This window comes from Leuciscus leuciscus (assembly GCF_965113295.1).
Source record: "Leuciscus leuciscus genome assembly, chromosome: 8".
In the NCBI taxonomy this organism is placed as follows: domain Eukaryota; kingdom Metazoa; phylum Chordata; class Actinopteri; order Cypriniformes; family Leuciscidae; genus Leuciscus; species Leuciscus leuciscus.
In genome coordinates, this window is record NC_138732.1 from 28,818,276 (window position 1) to 28,838,330 (window position 20,055).

The window sequence follows — 20,055 nt, forward strand, 5'->3', positions numbered from 1 at the left end:
CACGATCGGTGATTGTTGTAAAATGCAGTCTAGCTACTGTTGTAAACTTGCGAGACGCGTTAAATAATTAAAAGAGCTATTAAAAGCACAAAATCTGCGCAAGAGATGTTGTTCGCAAGGCGGCGCGCGCTCCGAAACCGAAACCAAGACAAGCAAATTATAGCCTACTTTGGGTTTAATGTGCGTGTCTAAACGATCAAATGTACACAAAAGTATGTCAAAATGACCGGCTTGGAGATTCACTTAAAACAGTTTATGTCTTAAATGGACGTAGTTATGGAAATAGTTGAGTAGGGGGAGGCTGCAGACCTGGAGCCCGGTAGATCTACGCCCCAGGCAGTTTTACGCCCCAGCAGTTTTACGCCCCTGCTGTTCCAGATGCGTCCAGTAGGGGGAGACTGTACAGCGACACGAATTGAGGTATATTAAATAATCTGCTAAAGTTATTGTTGTTTAGCCATGAAGCAACATTTATTATTTATAAACGATTAGCTTGATAGAGCAAAAAGTTCTGGACGGTCAGGTTGATGTTCTGTCTTGCTTAAACTTAGCTAAGCACGTGTAAGTTTAGCTGCCCTAGTCACTTTCAAAATTAAATTTCTTTTGCATTTTATTTTGTTGCTTGTCATTATCTTGCGTGAGATGGCCTCTTCTTCCTCTATGTTTACTCCTTTCTGGTTTGAGTTGTTTCTTATAAATGAGATGATCTAACTATCTAATTTATATCTAAATATACATTTTTCTTAAAATAGCTTACTGATCTGGACTACCGCTCTCTCTCTCTCTCTCTCTCTCTCTCTCTCTCTCTCTCTCTCTCTCTCTCTCTCTCAACTTGTATAAACTATAATAAACACCCATCTCTTTTTTAACTGCATTCCAAACCAATAGCTTCTCTAGTAAATAAATGACTTACAGAGGACTTACAGAGACATACATGGACATGTTTTTAATGTCATTTTCAATTTTCTCTGCACAGTTCATCATCAGTGGCCAAAAGAAATCAAAGTGTCTTGACACTTTTTCCAAAAGTGTTCCACCAACAAGTGCCTGTGCCGTTGTACTTGAAAATCAGGAGCAAATTGATGCAATCCACACTCACCTGACATAAATTCTGGGCAGTACATTCACACACACTGTGACAAGATCAAATTCACCATGGATGTCCTTTTTACATTTTTTTATGTTTATTTATTTTTTTTTTTTAAATGAAATACCCACAGATATGAAACTCAAATTAAAAAGGCAGTTTGTGTTCTCGTAACACTTTCTTTGATGTGGTCTGTGACTCTTAGGGGGTCTACAGTGATTCTGCAGGGTCTCCAATAAGTCTTATAGTTTATCTTATTTGCTTTGATGCATTTCTCAGATCACAACTGAAATCACATCATCTTGTCACTTGTGCACATCATAAAAGCAATTTCTCATTATTTTATACAAATTGCAAATGCTTCAGTACATTCATGCAATTGATAATGTACAACTGTCTGCTGTTTCCTACATTATCAACACTTTATGTCATGTTGATTAAAATATAGGCCTATTATACTATTTCTCTGTTGAATTGTCATACTTCTCAAAACATAGGCATTAGTTCCTTGCATAAGTCATTAAATGCAAAATGGTTGACTATAAACTGTCAATCATGTTTTCAATACATTTCTATTAGACTTTATTTTGTAAATGTGTCCTGAATTGATCAATTGTGGAGGTGTATTTAGAATTTCACTAATGAAGGAAATAATGAATTGATAAATTAGGAAGCAGCAAGGCAATTCATAATCAGTTGCATGAATTTACCAAAGCACTGGCAATTTGTTCAAAAGTAGTTATGAGAATTTCAGTAGTGATCTGAGAAATGTACCAAAGCAACTGTGATAAAAAATTAAGTATACAGGAATTTTATACAAAATTTAACAGTGAGTCCTGCTGCGTGTGAATTTGACAAAATCAAATTCACCATGGATGTCTTTTTTTTAAATGTTTTAAATCAATGAGCAGAAACACTTTGACAGGAAGATAGAAAAACAGTTAAAGAAGAGTGGCAAGCCATAGGGAAGTCATCTACAGGAGTCATCATAATTCATAAATGGTGTTGATAAGTAATGTTTTTGTGAACAACAATATTGTCTATTTCTTCTAAATGGCCCTTGGAATTTTAGAAAAGGGATACATTATATTTGTCTTCATAAAATGCTATGTAGGACACTGTTTTGTAGCTGTATGATGACCAATAGTGAATAGTACAGTAGATATTTCATCGAGGATCCATATGATTACACGGTGCTGTATGTCTAATAGGCTAAATATGGTTAATATCTAAATGTAACTTTATATAAATTCACACAACAACATATTTCACTCTGTCTCCTGTATATAAAAATATTCTATATTATAAAAATATATTCTATATTCAATATTCAATGAACTATTCTACAGTAGGTCATATATCATTACTTGTCATCTGATTCAACTATGTGTATTATTAATTTTTTAATTCACAAAAACAAATAGTCTTCTGTAGGCTGAGTGAAGAGAGTGAAGCCCAACTGCATATCTACAGATATTTTAATCCATAGTGCAGATCTACACTGTAAAGTTTATATTTAAATGAACAAAAAACACACAATTGGGCAAAGTCTATGAACGGGAAGGTTATTAATGTGTAAGTTTTGAGCATCGATTTAATGGTGTTATTTCGCAGTATATCCCCCTACTGGACGCATCTGGAACAGCAGGGGCGTAAAACTGCTGGGGCGTAAAACTGCCTGGGGCGTAGATCTACCGGCTCCAGGTCTGCAGCCTCCCCATATAGAAATAGTTGGGAGAATATGGTGCATCAGATCTGCACTCGGTCTTAAAGGGGCCGCAGTCTAATAAACATGCGGACGATTGCGCCATTACTAAGAATCAAACAACAAGAGAAAAATCACTACAAAGCTCTTGAAAGAATAACTTCAGCTTTATTAAGCATTAATCTATTTATGAAAAATTATGCAGTGTTATTTTACATTTGATTACTTTATTAGATTTCTATATATATAGAATATATATATTTCTATATATATTCTATATATACTTTTTAGACTAATATATATATATATATATATATATATATATATATATATATATATATGTATATGTATATATATATATATATATATATATATATATATATATATATATATATATATATATATATATATAAAAACAAAAAGAACCGATAAGAATACAGTTAAAGTACCGGATCGATAAGCAGTATCGGTAAGAGTAGGAATACCGTTAAAACCCTTTACTCCCCGGTCAATGCTCCGACAACAGCCCAGACATGAAGCTACTTCAGCCACCATTCTCCCCAGTCCCTGGTAAGATGCCATGCCCTGGTCCTTCGTCGGAGATGGCATCCGACTCAGAGACGGAGGTAGAGCCTATACCGCGCCTGAGCTAGAGACTCAAAATAGTTAGTTTGGCAGCTCAGTGAAGCCCTTTAAAACATTTTTTTTTTTTTTTTTTTTTTTTTACCTACACCTTATTCTTGTTTAAAATCATTTACATAATATGAATGTATATAGAGCGTGATAAAAAGGTGACCTTGAAATTGTGGCGTTAAAGGTGACGCGAGCCGAGAAAATTTTCAGTGCACCCAAATTTTGTGCTGGTGCACCTAAATAAAAAAGTTAGGCGCACCAGTGCAACCAAGGCAAAAAGTTAGTCTGGAGCCCTGCATTAGAGCAATGGTTTTAAATAAATGGGATCTGAGTCTTATCCTCTGTCTTTTTGTTTTCCTCTCTCAAATGTACCACCTTACAGAGCATCAGAACTTTTACTTTCACTAAAATGACTCGTTGATGTAACCAAATATAGGCAGATTGCTTCAATATTGAAGTGCCTTGAAATGTAAGTTATTCATTGTGTTGACATCATTTTCACTGAAACAGGAAGAGGGGTGAGACATATCGCACAGCCCTTCCCCTTTTAAAAATATTGCCAATAGCGTTTAGTTCATATCACAGCTTGGCTGTGAGACCAGTTGAGCAGTTGAGCTCGGTAAAGCTGCATGTTTTTCTTCCTAATGGCTGATAGTTTATCCTCTGAATCTCTGCTATATCTTTTTAAAATATAGCATTCTGTGCAGAATTCAAATGGGTCCGATATGTTATGCGATCTGCGCCAACTCGCGCATATGATCCGCTCTGTGCTATCGTGTCTCTAGACCGGAGCAGACTGTGTGACACTAACGTGAAACCAGACTTCATTCGTCCCAATGGAAAGCATATTTACACTGTCTGAATCGTTCCCTATGCAGAGCACTGTGTGTCACTCATGTAGAAAATAGAAATTGTGTGAACAAGTGACTGATTTTTGCATCATCATCTATTTATAATGTAGGGGCTCCCGCTTCAGATTCTAGAGAGATTGGACAGATTGGACAGAAAATTGGATGAGAAACTGAAGTGAAGAGTGATGTCATCAAAATCATTTATCCGTATTGGCGAAAGTGAGTGTACGTTTTGAATGCTTATATCTTCTAAATGCAAATTGTGTCATTGTTTTGGAGCACACTATAGCTTATAGATAACAGTAAGGCTAACACATTTATACTAAAAGCCAAAAAACTAAAATTTGGATTTCATGGGGACTTTAAATATATATTTGAGTTAAATAAAATCAGTTGATTTAAATATTACCACATGAAGTACATTTTAGATTGTGTTTTTTTATTTATTTTATTTTTTAAGTTATATTTAGGTATCAATTTTAATCAAACCAATAATGAGTTTGCTTCTTTAATAGTCAGTAAAAATAAATGCATATTTCAATTGTGATTTATTTTGAGACAAGAAAGAAAAAACTGTTTTTTTAATTATTATTATTTTATATATATATATATATATATATATATATATATATATATATATATATATATATATATATATATATATATATATATATATAAATATCTGCAGTTGTAAATTTCCATTTCCATTGCACCCTACACTCTGTTTGGGAGATAGTGCTGTTGGTAAGGCATTTACCAAATGCTAAAGCTTGCAGACACAAAAGCACAGGTAAATATCCTGGATTCAAACACTCTGAATCATGCATGAGCGTCCAAGCAAGGTGTAACTTTAAATGACAATTGTATTGAATGCTCCTGCTGGGCAGATGGCCACAAATCTGTCTATTACTCTTCCTCTTCCTCTCTCTCTCTCTCTTTCTTTTTCTCCCTTTTACAATATGTTCTGTCTGACCATATTGTATGCCTGCCAAGCCCACGGACACAAATATGGCCAAACGACCCTGAAAACCTCATGAATTTTAGCTGTGCTTGTTGTACGACACTGTGGCTCACCGTTTGATGCCTTTCCTCTCAGGATCTGTAGGATCTGTTTAATTCAAACGTACCCACAATGCACGCGTGGGACGGCTCCTAATGCAGGCGTAAAATGTCTGGGTAGAGAGTGCGCTGCTTGCTTTTCTCATTTCAGCCTGCAATGGGGGGAAATTGATCTCTTCAGAGCTATCAGAAACAGTTTGACTGTAAGGGAGCTTTAAATGTGTTCTGGAAAGTAAGAAAGACTTAGAGCCCATTTTGAACTGTCACCAAAAAAAAAAAAAAAGTAAGTAAAGTAGTGATATATCAAAATACAGAGTAAAAGCCTTATTCTTAACAATACGGTTATACACACTGTATTTCCTAAAGTTTTGGGACATTTACATGCACATGAACTTTAATGACATCCCATTATTAATCCGTAGGGTTTAATATGGAGTTGGCCAACCCTATACAGCTATAACAGCATATATATAGCCGCTCTGGAGAAAACTGTGATTTCATCGTCCAGCTCAGTTCAGTTCTCATATAATGGTGTCAATGCAGGTAGATCAATAATATTATTGAATATTAAATTAAATGTCCCCAACTAAGCAAGCCAAAAGCTAAAGGCTACAGTGACAAGGAACCAAAACTCCTTCAGGTGACAGAATGAAGAAAAAAAAACCTTGGGAGAAACCTTGGGAGAAACAGTCAGGAGGCCAGTTCTCCCCCGGCCAACGAGTGAACAGTGTATGATTATGATTCAGGTCAGAAGTCAGATTGGATCAGAACATTCAAAATATTTATCGAGTTCCATCTGATCCATTTATCCAGTTCCATTGAGGTCAGGACTATGTGCAGGACAGTCAAGTTCCTCCACACCAAACTCCACTCGCTCATCCATGTCTTTATGGACTTTGCTTTGTGCACTGGTGCGCAGTCATTTTGGAACAGGACAGGGTCATCCCCAAACTCCTCCCACAAAGTTGTGAGCATGAAATTGTACAAAAAGTATTGGTATGCTGAAGCATTAAGAGTTCCTTTCACAGAAACACTTGGCATAATGCAGTCAGACAAGTACCATTCTCCTGGCAATCACCAAACCCAGATTTGCCATTGGATTGCCAGACAGAGAAGCGTGATTCGCCACTCCAGAGAACATGTCTCCACTGCTCTAGAGTCCAGTGACAGCGTGCTTTACATATCACTGCATCTGACGCTTTGGCATTGCACTTGGTGATGTACAGTAAGGCTTGGATGCAGCTGCTCAGCCACGGAAATCCATTCAATGAAGCTCTCTCCGCACTGTTCTTGAGCTAATCTGAAGGCCACACAGAGTTTGGAGGTCTGTAGCTATTGACACACTGTGCGCCTCAGCATGCGCTGACCCTGCTCTGTGATTTTACGTAGCCTACCACTTCGTGGCTGAGTTGCTGTTGTTCCCAATTGCTTCCACTATGTTATAATACTACTAACAGTCTTTATCTTATCACAGGCTACATTTCCCATAACCCATTGCCCGGACTCTTTATGCCTGATTACTTTCAGATGTTTCTCTTTACCCTTGTTAACTTTGCCTATTTAAGCCCTGTGTATTCACACATTCATTTGAAGTCTTGTAAGTGTCACACTACATTTATGTGCACACTCTCTGGTTTTCAGTGTCTTGGTTCTGCTTTCTGCCTGGATTGCCCTGTTTGCCTGTGTTTTTTTTCTGCCTTGTTGGATTATCTGTCCTGTGTTTTGACCTACTGCCTTATGGATTATGATTCTTGGTTGCCCTAATAAAACTGCATTTGGATCCTCAACCTGTGTGTGTCAGAGTAGTTTCGTGACATTATGAACAATAAAGACATCTCAGAACATGAGACGAGTTGTTGTATATATTTAATGCAAATCAAACACTATTCATGTCACTATCTGATGTGGCACCCATGATCATTTGCAACTGTCATATCACGCCTGTAGTGTGACACAAATATTTAATATAATTGAATATGAGCCTTCAAACTCTTCTAGCATAGATACTTTGTCAGCTACAGATGTCGGTTGTCATTCTCGAAAAAATGAATCATTTTGGCGAGTCGTGTCAAGTATTATGTGCACGTCACGGTGATGTTTAGCAAAGAATCAATGATCAAACATTCAGTGAAACACGATAAGCCCAGGGGGATGACACTTGTTGTTTGGTAAAGTTTGTCTTTAGTCAGCTGTAAATCATGCTGACAATATAACATTTACTTTGAATATGGAGAATCAGAGTTGTGCCGAGATTCAAATATTGATGGAAAACAAAACCCTGGTTCACCTTGTAAAGAGCAAAGCATGTTGGCTGCAGTATAGCACGAAAAACATCATTCAAAATGCATTTCCACATCCAATTTATGTGAGCAAACATGAATATATTACAGAACCAATAAGATTATATGAACCTACAGATCAAGGGTCAAAGTTCATTGATGGTATCTTGATATTTACCGTTTGCTGTGATTTTAACTCTGACCATTACCTGTTTTCAGTACCCAGTGTCGGGGAATATCACTGTTGTTGTACACTGTTTAATGATTTTTATATCTAATAAAATGATGTTGAAAAAATATCCATATATAATAAAATATTAAGATTTGAAACATTAGAAGTGTTCATGTGAAGATGTCATTAGTTTAACAACTCTTTTCATTCTCTACATACTTTTCTTATAAAAAACATGGAAAAATAAGAGCATACACCTATGGTTTTCAGTGGCATTGTTTAGGTTGAAATATATATATATATATATATATATATATATATATATTTTTTTTTTTGTGACTTTTTGACTTTTTGACTTTTTACATTCGCTGTATATAATGTATTATTATATAAACTATCAAGCAGGTTAGGATGCTTACTGTGCTATTGTGGTGAGCTAAGTGTAGTTGCACTATAACAAATAACATTGTACTTCTTACTTGAAATAAAGAAAATCTAATTAGATAACATGAACACTGTCAGTACCTCTATCTACTAATAAATGGTTATCTCATTAATCAATGCACTGTGTCTAGATACTCAATCAGTGTTAAGCAATGATACCTTTAATTTCTTAAGTGACTGTGATCAATTGTTTAATGTTGGCCTGTCTCTCTGGCCTGACTCTGAGTAGAGTCCAAGTCAACTGATGTCTTTTTTCCCCCCTTTTTTCCTTTTAGTTTTCTAAGTGATATTTCTCACGGTCAGACTGCAAACAGGTACTTTTGAACTTGTTGCCAAACTTAACATTCCATTATCATATTAATAGAGACACTAAATTTAAACATAGCACATTAGCCCGAGGCCGGGAGGAAGTCACAAAGCACATCCAGCATCTGTTGAGTAGAAACAACTTTGAACTAACTCATATGCATAATTTTAGGTATTATTAGCGCCAGGGTTGAGCGAGCTGTCTAATATGTAGGAAAAAAAGAAAATAAAGTTTACGTAAACTGTTGTCGTGTGAATAAATGGCATAATTTCATAAAAAGGTTTTCTGTTTTTACTTGAAAATGGTGCTGTGTAAACGGCCACCAAAGCCCGTATGTTTCCTAGGTTCATGGTCCGCTCTAGTCTTTCTATTGCAGTAATACTCTCTCACTCTCTCTCTCTCTCTCTCTCTCTCTCTCTCTCTCTCTCTCTCTCTCTCTCTCTCTCATAATGTTATAATTACATTTTTGCAATGATGAAATTGCAATTTAGTACATTTTAAAATATGTCATTCGTATTTGTTCTCTGCATTGAAAATATATTATTATGAACACGCTGTTGTATCTTTGATAACTTTTGAGACTTATTTGGCAGCAGTATCTGCCGTTTGATCATTTAAAGTGCGTAAACACATCTTCTCATAGGATAAGGACATGCATTATCATGAATAATTCAGAGAGGCGTCTTCTCATAGGATAAGGATACGCAGTCTCATGAATAATTATAAGACATAGATGAGTCATCGCCGTACATCGCAGTACGAGAAAACAAAGACAAATTTAAACCAGGATTTTGAAAATAGCTAAAAAAGTTTTTAAATTAACTAGTTTTCTCCTACAATTAAAAACTAACGGATGGTTACATTGACTTCTATGATGTTCAATACACATAGCTCTGTTAAAACCTCAGAAAATTTGGTTTACGGTTTCATGAGCCTTAAGATGTTTATTTTAAAGGGTTGAACATATTTAGCTCTGCCCTGATAGCACATGACATCATGGAGACATCTATTTGATGTGCTGATTTACATCTGGAAGGCTTTTTTTTTTTTTACAGTGTTTGCTTATCTGCAATACATCTATTGGACGTTTCCAGTCAGATGTCAAATAGACGTATAGAAAATGTCTTTTAGATGTTTATGATTTAGAATGTATATAAAACTGACATCTTAAAGACGTCTATCAGATGTTTAACAGACATCTTGCAGATGTTTGTGTGCTTTCTATAATCACTTTAGCAACATTTAAGTTCACCCAAAAATGAAAATTCCCTGTGATTTACTCACCCTCAAGTCATCATAGGTGTACATGGCATTCTTCTTTCAGACAAATACAATCGGAGTTATATATAAAATAAAATAAAAATTGTCCTGGCTCTTCCAACCTTTATAATGGGAGTGAATGGCTGTAGAAAATGTAAAGCCCCCCAAAAATTGCATCCATCCATGATAAAAGTGCTCCAGGGGGGTTAAAAGTGGCTCCGGGGGAGGGGGTTAATAAAGGCCTTCTGAAGCGAAGCCATGGGTTTTTGTAAGAAAAATACCCATATTTATAACTTTCTAATCTAAACTAATTTGCAACCGGAGTTATGTTTTGCTCTTTCCTCTGAGTTCTGCGTTTGTCATTGCGTTGTTCATTGGGTCAGGGGTGTCTTCCACCGTAAATCAATCCGTACGGCCGTCTGTCGGAAGCTATGATTATAGTTTATTAAGTTTTAGGATGGTTTCAGGGTGAGTAAATCATGGGCTAATTTTCATTTTTGGGTGAACTATCCCTTTAAAATCATTTAATTGCACTATTTTTATATGCCAGCATCCACAATTGCAACAAAATCAGCAAAAATGACTAAATATATTTAGTCAAATCTGTTGTTAAAAATGTTACTCTGCCTCTTTAATGACCCTTCAAAAGCCTTTGCACCATTGTTCTGTGCATATGGTGTTAAAGCCGTCACAGTATGCAGGATGGGGACAGATCTGTCACCTCTAGAAGAGTCAATGCAGCATTCCAAGCTTCTGGGTGGATCCCGTCAATCACCTACTTGAAGGCCACTGTGTGAAGCAGCCTGACGTAGATATGACCAGACTCTGTGATAATTCATCTGGCATTTGCTCACCTCAGGGCCTGGCTCTCTGGTTATACTTTGGAGGAAGTCAAGAAGGGGTATTCTTGTTTATAAGGTGACTTTGGATGATGCCTGGGCAAGCTTGTGTAACAATTTCCACCCTGCGAAACAATTCTGGCTAGGAATGAGCACTGACGCAGCTTGCCAAAATGAGTTTGCATGTCATTCCTCCACCATAACAAGCACCTACAGTGTTTCACCACATGGAAATAACCATGAGCTGACCTGCTGCAGCGTCTCCAATGAGTTCCTCTGAAATGTGCCAGACTGCCTCATCAGTCAGTGCGGCGGGCACTGAAGAATACCGCTGTCTGTGGCGCTATGTTGTCAGCGCTGCTGTGCCACTCTGCCAAGGGCGTGATCTCATCACAATTTATCAATCACATTGAGTCCACATTAGGTTGATTTGATGGGAAAGCAGCCAGACTCAACCATACATATTTGATCAGTGTTTGGGCCTCTACTCTCCTCTGCTTCTCTTTGAAAGAATATTGATACCAACCTCAGCCTCATCAGTCAAATGGACAGGACAAGACAGCCCCGAAAAATGGTGTCCATTTTGCGAGCCACGAGCAGATGCGAGTTGAGACTCTTTTTGGTTTGCGCTCTGTGCAGGTTGTGAAAAATTCTGGATTGAAGAATTAGTTCCTTGTTACAGAGCCCTGCACAAAACAACGTTTTAGTTAAATCATGGCCACATCGTACCAAGTTGTTCCCAGCTAACAAATGTATGTTCTAAGAACATGTTCTGCTAATGTCCCCATTTAAATTGGCATGCAACTGAAGTCTCGATAATCTTTTCTTTCTTATAGTGATGTGTATCTGAGTGAAACGGCTTCTGGAACAAATGACAAATGTAGGGCAAAACTTGATTTTCTCCTTGGGGAATTATTTGGATGGTTGTGGTTTGCTATTGGTGGATCTCTTGTGAGGGACGTGATGTCATCAGAGAAAAGAAGAGATGTCGCTGCAAAATGGAGTTATTTTAATTAAATATTACAAGGGCACATTCACAGTTTCATAAAAATAATGACATACACAGACAAATACATTTGAATAAATACTGCAATATTCAAAAAAAACTAACAAAAACAAAGCAACCATAAAAAAAATTAAAAAAAAATTAAAAAAAAATGTTCATTTTGATTTCATGGTGATTATATTTCTAAATGTTCTCAGGGCATTCAAATGTCTAGTTTTTTCAATGTTTTAATTGTATTTATTTATTTTTATTATATGAACATTAGAAAATATGCAATGCAAATGTTCGATTTTATTATTTTGTAAAAATTATAGGAATGTTAGTTTAAATGTACTCTGATTCTGAACCTGTTATAATGGGTGGTTGCAGCAGAGACGAAACATGATCTAAGTGCAGCAAACAAAAACAAACTCAAATCTTTACCAAATGGATTCACAGGAACAGGAACAGGAACAACTGTATGCAACGTTTAGAACGGACAAAAAACAAGACAGAACACAGGGTTTAAATAGACTGAAGAGCAAATTAACACGACACACCTGAACTGAACTAATAATCAATCAGGAACTATAGAAACAAACAGGCAGGGGTGGAGGAAGTCAGAACTGAACTAACTGACAGATTAACCAAACACAGAGAAGAACAGAAATCAAAACAAACTGACATCGTGACAGAACCAACTGAAACAATGAAGAAACATTTGAAAAAATATTAGTTGAATGTCCAACTAAAATGTGTCAGAGAAACAGTCCATGACTGATGTATATAAATAACATTTTGTGCCAATGTTTTGAGAACATTATTAAAGATAGAATAACTTTGAACAGACATTGTATTAATGTTTTTTGGAAGGACGTTTGTTCATAACTTTGAGAGAACCTTGCCAGAACGTTATCCAATGTTCTGAGAATCTTCCTTGTTAGCTTGGTTTAATCATGGCCATGATTTAACATAATTAAAATGAGGAAATTAATTAGTACAACATAGCCACAAAATTGAAAAGCGTGGAAAACAAAATATTTTGCATATGATGTGCAGTGTTCCGTATATTTTCAAACCATTAATGTGAGGTTTTAAATTGAATTGGCCACAACGCAGGAATAATGATTTTATTTTATTTTTAATTTTTTTTTTAATTTCAAAGTTAATTTATTAAAAATGATGAAACCATGACATGTTCATTTGTCCATAAAGCCTATAAACCTTCAACCTAAATATTCAAATACTTAAAAAAAACTAATCTTCCCAAAAAGATTTTGTCAAGCCAACATTCAAAGTAGTTAAAAATAATAATTGTATTTAATTGTGGTTCTAATTTTGATTCTAGTTTTGATTTGATTCTCCTCACATTCAAATTTGAATTGCAATTTTGCATAATGTTTGCAACCTTGATTCAAATTATGGAACTGAATTGGAATTTAAAGGAGTAGTTCACTTCAAAACTAAAATTATGTCATCATTTACTCACCCTCAAGTTGTTTCAAACCTTTATGATTTTCTTTCTTCTGCTGAGCACAAAAGAAGATATTTTGAAGAATGTCGGTAACCAAAGAGTTGATGGACCCCATTGACTTCCATAATTGTTTTTTGTTTTTCCTACTATGGAAGTCAATGGGGTCCATCAACTCTTTGGTTACCGACATTCTTCAAAATATCTTCTTTTGTGCTCAGCAGAAGAAAGAAAATCATAAAGGTTTGAAACAACTTGAGGGTGAGTAAATGATGGCAGAATTTAAATTTTTGACGTGAACTATTGCTTTAAAAGTCATTCTCAGTTTAGTTCTGAATGCAGCCCAATCCTTGTTTTGTGTGATGTGTATGGAAGTAGAATAATGTCAAATGTTTTTGAAATAAAAAGCCTGTTGAATTGCACTACTTGAAAAAAAATAGGCATTGCATTAACCATGCTTGCATTTTAATGCATTGTATTTTTAGTGCTTACATTTTTATGGGCTGAAATTCAACATGGTTGAATATTTAAGCTGTGAATATTTCAATTAAAAACATTTCAAACACCTTTTCATTATTAAAAATTCAATAATCCATATTCACCTTTCATATTTCACTTCCAAAATATTCAAACTGTTTAAAAATACAACCAATAATTTTCAACAGGCAATTTTCGGTCCATTTTATTTCGCTTTGCAAATTCGCTTCCACAAATTCAGTGGTTCAAATTCGACAGTAAATTCAACATTGACGTCCAGGAACTGCAGGAAAAGCAGTAGATTGCCGAGCATACTCTCCATCTGCTGTTAGTCGATCTCACCATCAGATGGTGCAAAAGCGCTTGTTGTTGACGAAGACATTCATTCATAAAATGAAAATGATTATCTGTGTCAGTATATGCGGAAAAGATGATAAACACACAAAAGCTGTGTTTATGTTTCATTCAATAACTTCATTGTTACTTTCCCTGTGTATTCTACATGTCATCAGCTTTCTCTACCATGAACAGGATTATAATCGGTTTCCCTCAATACCTCATACTCAAGGATTTCCCTTCCGTTGATACAGTGATATGAAAGACCAATCTTGCACCTTATTAGGGAAGTAGGCTGTAGGCTATTATATAGGCTACAGGCAAGAAGATGGACTCAGAATATGAACTTAACGCGCAAAGTTTCATGCTGAGCGTTTCGTGATATACTGGCATAAAATCAACACATACATACATATATATATATATATATATATATATATATATATAGTATGCATACATGTATTACATTAGCTTAAACTGTCACAGCACTTGCATATTGTCCTCCTATTGTTAGTTTAACTGTAAATCGCTTTGGATAAAAGCTTCTGCTAAATGACTATGTAAAAATTGGCTTGACATTGGACATTCGCACATTTAGGGACCGTCTCTAAAGTTGCATACAACATTGGCATACACGTTTCTAACTTCAATAGCAAACTTCAATTTATTTGAATAAATATCAAAAATCCAAAGGGTGCGCATTATGCCTGACACTAAATGAACACTTTACAGTTGGTTTTATGACTGTAAGTCGTTCTATTCAAATGCTATCGGAGTTAGAAACGTGTATACCAAAGTCGTATACACTTTAGAGACGGTCCCTAAATGTGCGAATGTCCAACATCAAGCCATCTGTATGCCAGTCTATCACTGGGAAACGCTCAGCATTAAGCTTTGCGCGTTATTCTGAGTCCATCTGCTTGCCTGCGAGTTTGGTCTTTTACATCACTGTAGTCCATTAAGCTACGTTAAGCGTTGTATATGTCCAGCAGGGGAATCCTTAAGTATTGAGGGAAACCCTAATAGCCTGCATGCAGCACATCCACAATATAAAGTTAAGGCAACTAAACAACCAAGAGAAATATATGTCAACCTCAAAAATGTAACATTGGATCTGTATATCCGCATCGGGGAATAACATTATAATCTCGTTCACGGTAGAGAAGGATGCATGTAGGCTACACAGGAAAAGTAACCGTGAAGACACCGAATTTAACATAAAACAGCCGTCATAATAATCACAAATACACTTACATTGCTGTAAATGAGTTTTATGAATGAATGACTTGTTCTAACTGTTGCTGGTCTTCAACAGGCGCTTTTGCACCATCTGATGGTGAGGTCGACTAACAGCAGATGGAGAGTATGCTCGGCAATCTACTGCTTTTCCTGCAGTTCCTGGACGTCAATGTTGAATTTACTGTCGAATTTGAACCACTGAATTTGTGGAAGCGAATTTGCAAAGCGAAATAAAATGGACCGAAAATTGCCTGTTGAATATTATTGGTTGTATTTTTAAACAGTTTGAATATTTTGGAAGTGAAATATGAAAGGTGAATATGGATTATTGAATTTTTAATAATGAAAAGGTGTTTGAAATGTTTTTAATTGAAATATTCACAGCTTAAATATTCAACCATGTTGAATTTCAGCCCATAAAAATGTAAGCACTAAAAATACAATGCATTAAAATGCAAGCATGGTTAATGCAATGCCTATTTTTTTTTCAAGTAGTGCAATTCAACAGGCTTTTTATTTCAAAAACATTTGACATTATTCTACTTCCATAGATGTGAGGAAAGTGTTTACCAGATTGTTTGACCTTTCTTCATTCCATGTTTTTCATATGATCATAGGTGTATGGTTTAGACCGTTATGTTACTGCAACATTTTAAAATGTGGCTTATTGGGTGCAAGATGTGGGTGTTGTGTTGTGCTGAAGTGGTTTAAGGTGGAGGTGACAGAATGGGGCCAGATTGCATTGCTTGATGGGAAAAGGTGTTTTAGATCAGATTGCTCACTAAACAGATCATACTGCCTCTACATTTGTAAGTGCAGAATCTGTACCTGCTATGCTGTTCTTAAATGTTTAGAAACCATTTGAAAACATATTTGTTTTCTTTTTTCTTTTGTATCTCTACAAATGCAGACATAAATGTGACTTAATTAATACTGTTAAAGACAAAGTTTGAGGTGATTTGATGCTATATGAGTTTCTCTTAGAAGTTTGAATTGGCGTCTTAGGGCGAAATCAAATGATCAAATATTGCATTTTGGAAGACATAATGGAATATTACAGTGTGAAACCATTTTAAATCAGCTATTTCCCAATCATGCATTGGTTAGCTTGGAGTTTTGGAATTTGAAAACTTTCAAGAAGACATGTATTTGCATGTGCAAAGCAGGCTCAGTTTTAGCATGAGGCAATTCTGATGAAATGTCAGAGGGATATCCACTTTGGAAGCTCATTCATTGGAGTCTTTATGCAGAATTTCTCTGCTGGAGAACAATGACAATAAAATATTGAGCAGAAAACTGCAGTGCGCTCTGGAAATCACTTTATGTTACTCTTGCATGCTGTCATTTTAATGGTCTTGAGAGTTTAGCAATAGATATTTCTGCAGAGCTCAGGTATATGAGGCTTCAACTGTGATGTACAATTAGACAAAGCACAATACGAATTCGGAGCATGGATTTGCTTGGCCTAGACTATTGTATGGGCCATTCATAGTTCTATCCATGGAATTCTCGTTTTTCTGAAACACACAATAGGTTATTATGTTATCACAATTCTGGCTGCTCAGGACCGCATAATTGGTTGTCGATGTCGCCTGGGGTCGGTGTCACAGTTTTTCAGCTACACAAGTGGATTTCTCCGTTGCGGCTTATTTGCCTACAATGATCTTAAATGAGTTCAAACCTGTCATTATTTACTCCAGCTATTTGTTCTCAATCAGAATGACTTTCTTTTCTTCTGTGAAACACAAAAGACGGCTGTTTGAAGAATACCTGCCACATTTGAAATAGGATCGGGTCTGCCATGCAACAAAATGAAAGAACAACAACAACAACAACAACAAACAAAAAAAAAAAGTCCATATTTCAAGTCATTTATGTGAACAAGACTGAAATTTAAGTCATTGTTCACTGGAAATCTTGACATCAGCTCTTGTTCTCCTATAAGCACAGTCATGAAAAGTCGATGAAAATAAATAAATAAATAATAATATCCAAGGCACAAAATCAGTCTAAATGATTAATTCACAAATCTGGGGCCTCATTTATAAAATGTTGTGTAGAAAACATCCTACATTTAATCTTACGATCATTTCTCCAATGTGCGTACAGTATATGTGATTCAGAGAATCAAACAGAATGCGAGTACGCCTCTCTTCCAGATATAAAATTTAGGTAACACTTTAGTTTAGGGTCCAATTGTCACTATTAACTAGTTGCTTATTAGCATGCATATTACTAAGATATTGGCTGTATATTAGTATTTATAAAGCACATATTATTGTGCTTAACAACTACCTTAATAACTATTAATAAGCAGTAATTATGAGTTTATTGATGCAAATGTTGTAGTCAATAGGAAGTTGATAGTGAGAGTTAGACCGTAATCTATAGTGTGACCAAAATTGAGCGGCAATAATTACTCTGACTCTCTACCACAAGAAAATGTGGGTACACTTACTAAAAATAAATATACTTCAAGTTAATTTTATGAAGTATACTTAACTAATGTTCAAGCATATTTTTTTAAGTATACTTTATGTATATAAATGTACTAGTAGTAAACCTTTAAGTGTACTATTTCAGTACTGTGTGGGACAAAATTGGGTCACTTTTTAGTATATAAAAGTGTACTTTTAAGTGTACTATAAAGTGTAACAGTAGTAAACATTCAGTGCACAACTAGTATACAACCAGTGCACAACTAGTATACAACTATGTTTCTCATTTGTACTGCATCTGTACTACAAGTGAACTTGTAAGTATACTACTAGTTTAATATTTTTATACTTATAGTACTTTTTGTTTTGTTTATGAAATTACACTTTGAAGTATATTTCAAATTTCAAAATGTCATTTGGTAACATAATGCCATTGTGATGTATATGCTGTTTAATGTTTGATGATTGTGTTGTAAGCAACCTTCTACACTTGTTTTCTGCTTCTTCCTCACATGTGTTTTGATCCTGAGATTATGTACTCTGTATTTCAGAAGATGTGTAATAGTCAGTGGGATGAAAGTAGATTTAAAGCAAATCCCTATAATCCCTATACTCAAAAAACAAATCAGATACTCAGAATAAGGAACAAATATGTTTTCTTTATAAATCAATATTTTCAAACAATATAAGTTTAAGACAGTACGTAAAACTATGTGAAAAAGTATTTAATAGGCTACTCAATCAAAAGAGTAAACACAGCTTCAAACCAAGTATACTTAGAATACTTAATCATACTTTTAAATAGGGCCTAAATCTCGATCAAAAGGTTGAGTACATGTATAGTCCAAATATACTTAGACCTTTCTGTCAGTGGTTCTCAAAATCAGATAAAAGACCCACATATCCATGATGGTTAACAGCTCACTGGAGGAGAACATAGTCCATAAGTAATGACTTGCATTTCATGACTTAATAATGATTTGAATAAAAAACCATTCCTTTAAGCAGGCAGGTCCTACCCCAAGTCCATCTAATATTTCAAGCGTGCTGTTAGTGCAGCCGTTGACGACCATTGGGATTCAATAAAATGGACTCTTGCACTCCCTCTCTTCATTTCCAGCAAATAGTCTTCTTTAGAAGGAGTGAAAACTCATTTACCAATAATTACACGAATCATCATTACGGTAGCCAATCGTTTGACCACTATAGAGCCCAACCTTTCCTGCAGACCATCGTGTTACCGCAATTACCTCTTTGTCATAATGCTGTTAGACAGTGGATCTATGTGTCTCAACAGGTTAGAGTTAATCTTTCACTTTATTTCACCACCGTCACCCCTCTGTGATCTTCAACCTTCCCCTGTATATTCAATCCTCCCTCCCCAGCATCATTCTCCTTTATCAAGGTCTCTTATCAGTTTCTCGCTGGAGAGTCTTTGAAATATAAATCAGGTCTCATTATCTCCCCCCATTACAGTCCCCATGGTGATAAGCGCTGTATCGAGGACATCCTTGAGAGGTAATATCATCTAATATGCTTGGAGAAGACTGGGAGGGGGGCGGGGGGAGATGCAGATGCATTGGGGTGGCAGACACCCGCACTGTGGGAGAGCTGCCTGTCTTCCAAAAAGTGACATGCATGAAGAAATATGTAGCGGATATGAATGTTTCATTTCATAGGGAGGGCTCAGAAAGAAAAGAAAGATCTCTCTGCTCTGTTGAGCAATTGAAATAGGCTGAAAGACTGCTGAATCACTGGGTACAATTTTTGTTTTGTGAACGCAGTTGTCACTATATATAAAATAACCTACGTTTGCATTTTCACAAAACTGTAATGGAGTGAAATGAATTTGTTTTGCAGTGTTCTAAAATATTTGCTTCTGATTAAGGCTATGGTAAAGGGTCAAACTCAATTCTGAGAAAAAGTTAATAATGCGCATGTATTATTTCCGTGAGGGAGTAGCAGGAGGGATTGTGGGTTGCTTTTATGACAGAAGCACTCCAGCTGACATGAACAAAACCTTGTATTTCAAAGGAAGAAAGTCTGAACTTTTTTACAAAGATAAAAAAAAAAAAAAAAAAAAACGTGCTGATTTCATTAGTGACTTAGAAATAATGCAAGGTATTAATTATTCATATTCATTAAATTTAGTCTTATTATTTTGAAAACCATAAAACTATTGATGCTGAAAGTAAATATGTATTTTTTAAATTGCAACTTAATTTCTTGTAATTGTGTCTTCATATATCACAATTGCGACCTCATTGTGATCTTATATGTGGCTTTGTTTTGTTTGTCTCACTTTATCTTACTTTTTCTTACAATTAGCTGCTTTTTTTAAAATTGGTTCCATTTAAATCTTTATTCATCCATGAATAAATTACCTTAATAATAATAATAATTCCATATTTAATATGATATCAAACTTTTGAACCACACTGTGTATATTAATTCTTGAAAAAAAGAATCACAA

At 35.5% G+C, this 20,055-nt stretch overlaps 1 long non-coding RNA gene across 1 annotated transcript; it reads left to right on the forward strand.

The window, feature by feature from the left end:
• The first annotated feature begins 350 nt into the window (after nt 1–350).
• On the forward strand, nt 351–1,187 carry LOC309504950. Its single transcript, XR_014208239.1, has 2 exons — nt 351–420; nt 977–1,187. It is a non-coding gene; the product is annotated as an uncharacterized lncRNA (long non-coding RNA).
• The last annotated feature ends 18,868 nt before the right edge of the window (nt 1,188–20,055 follow it).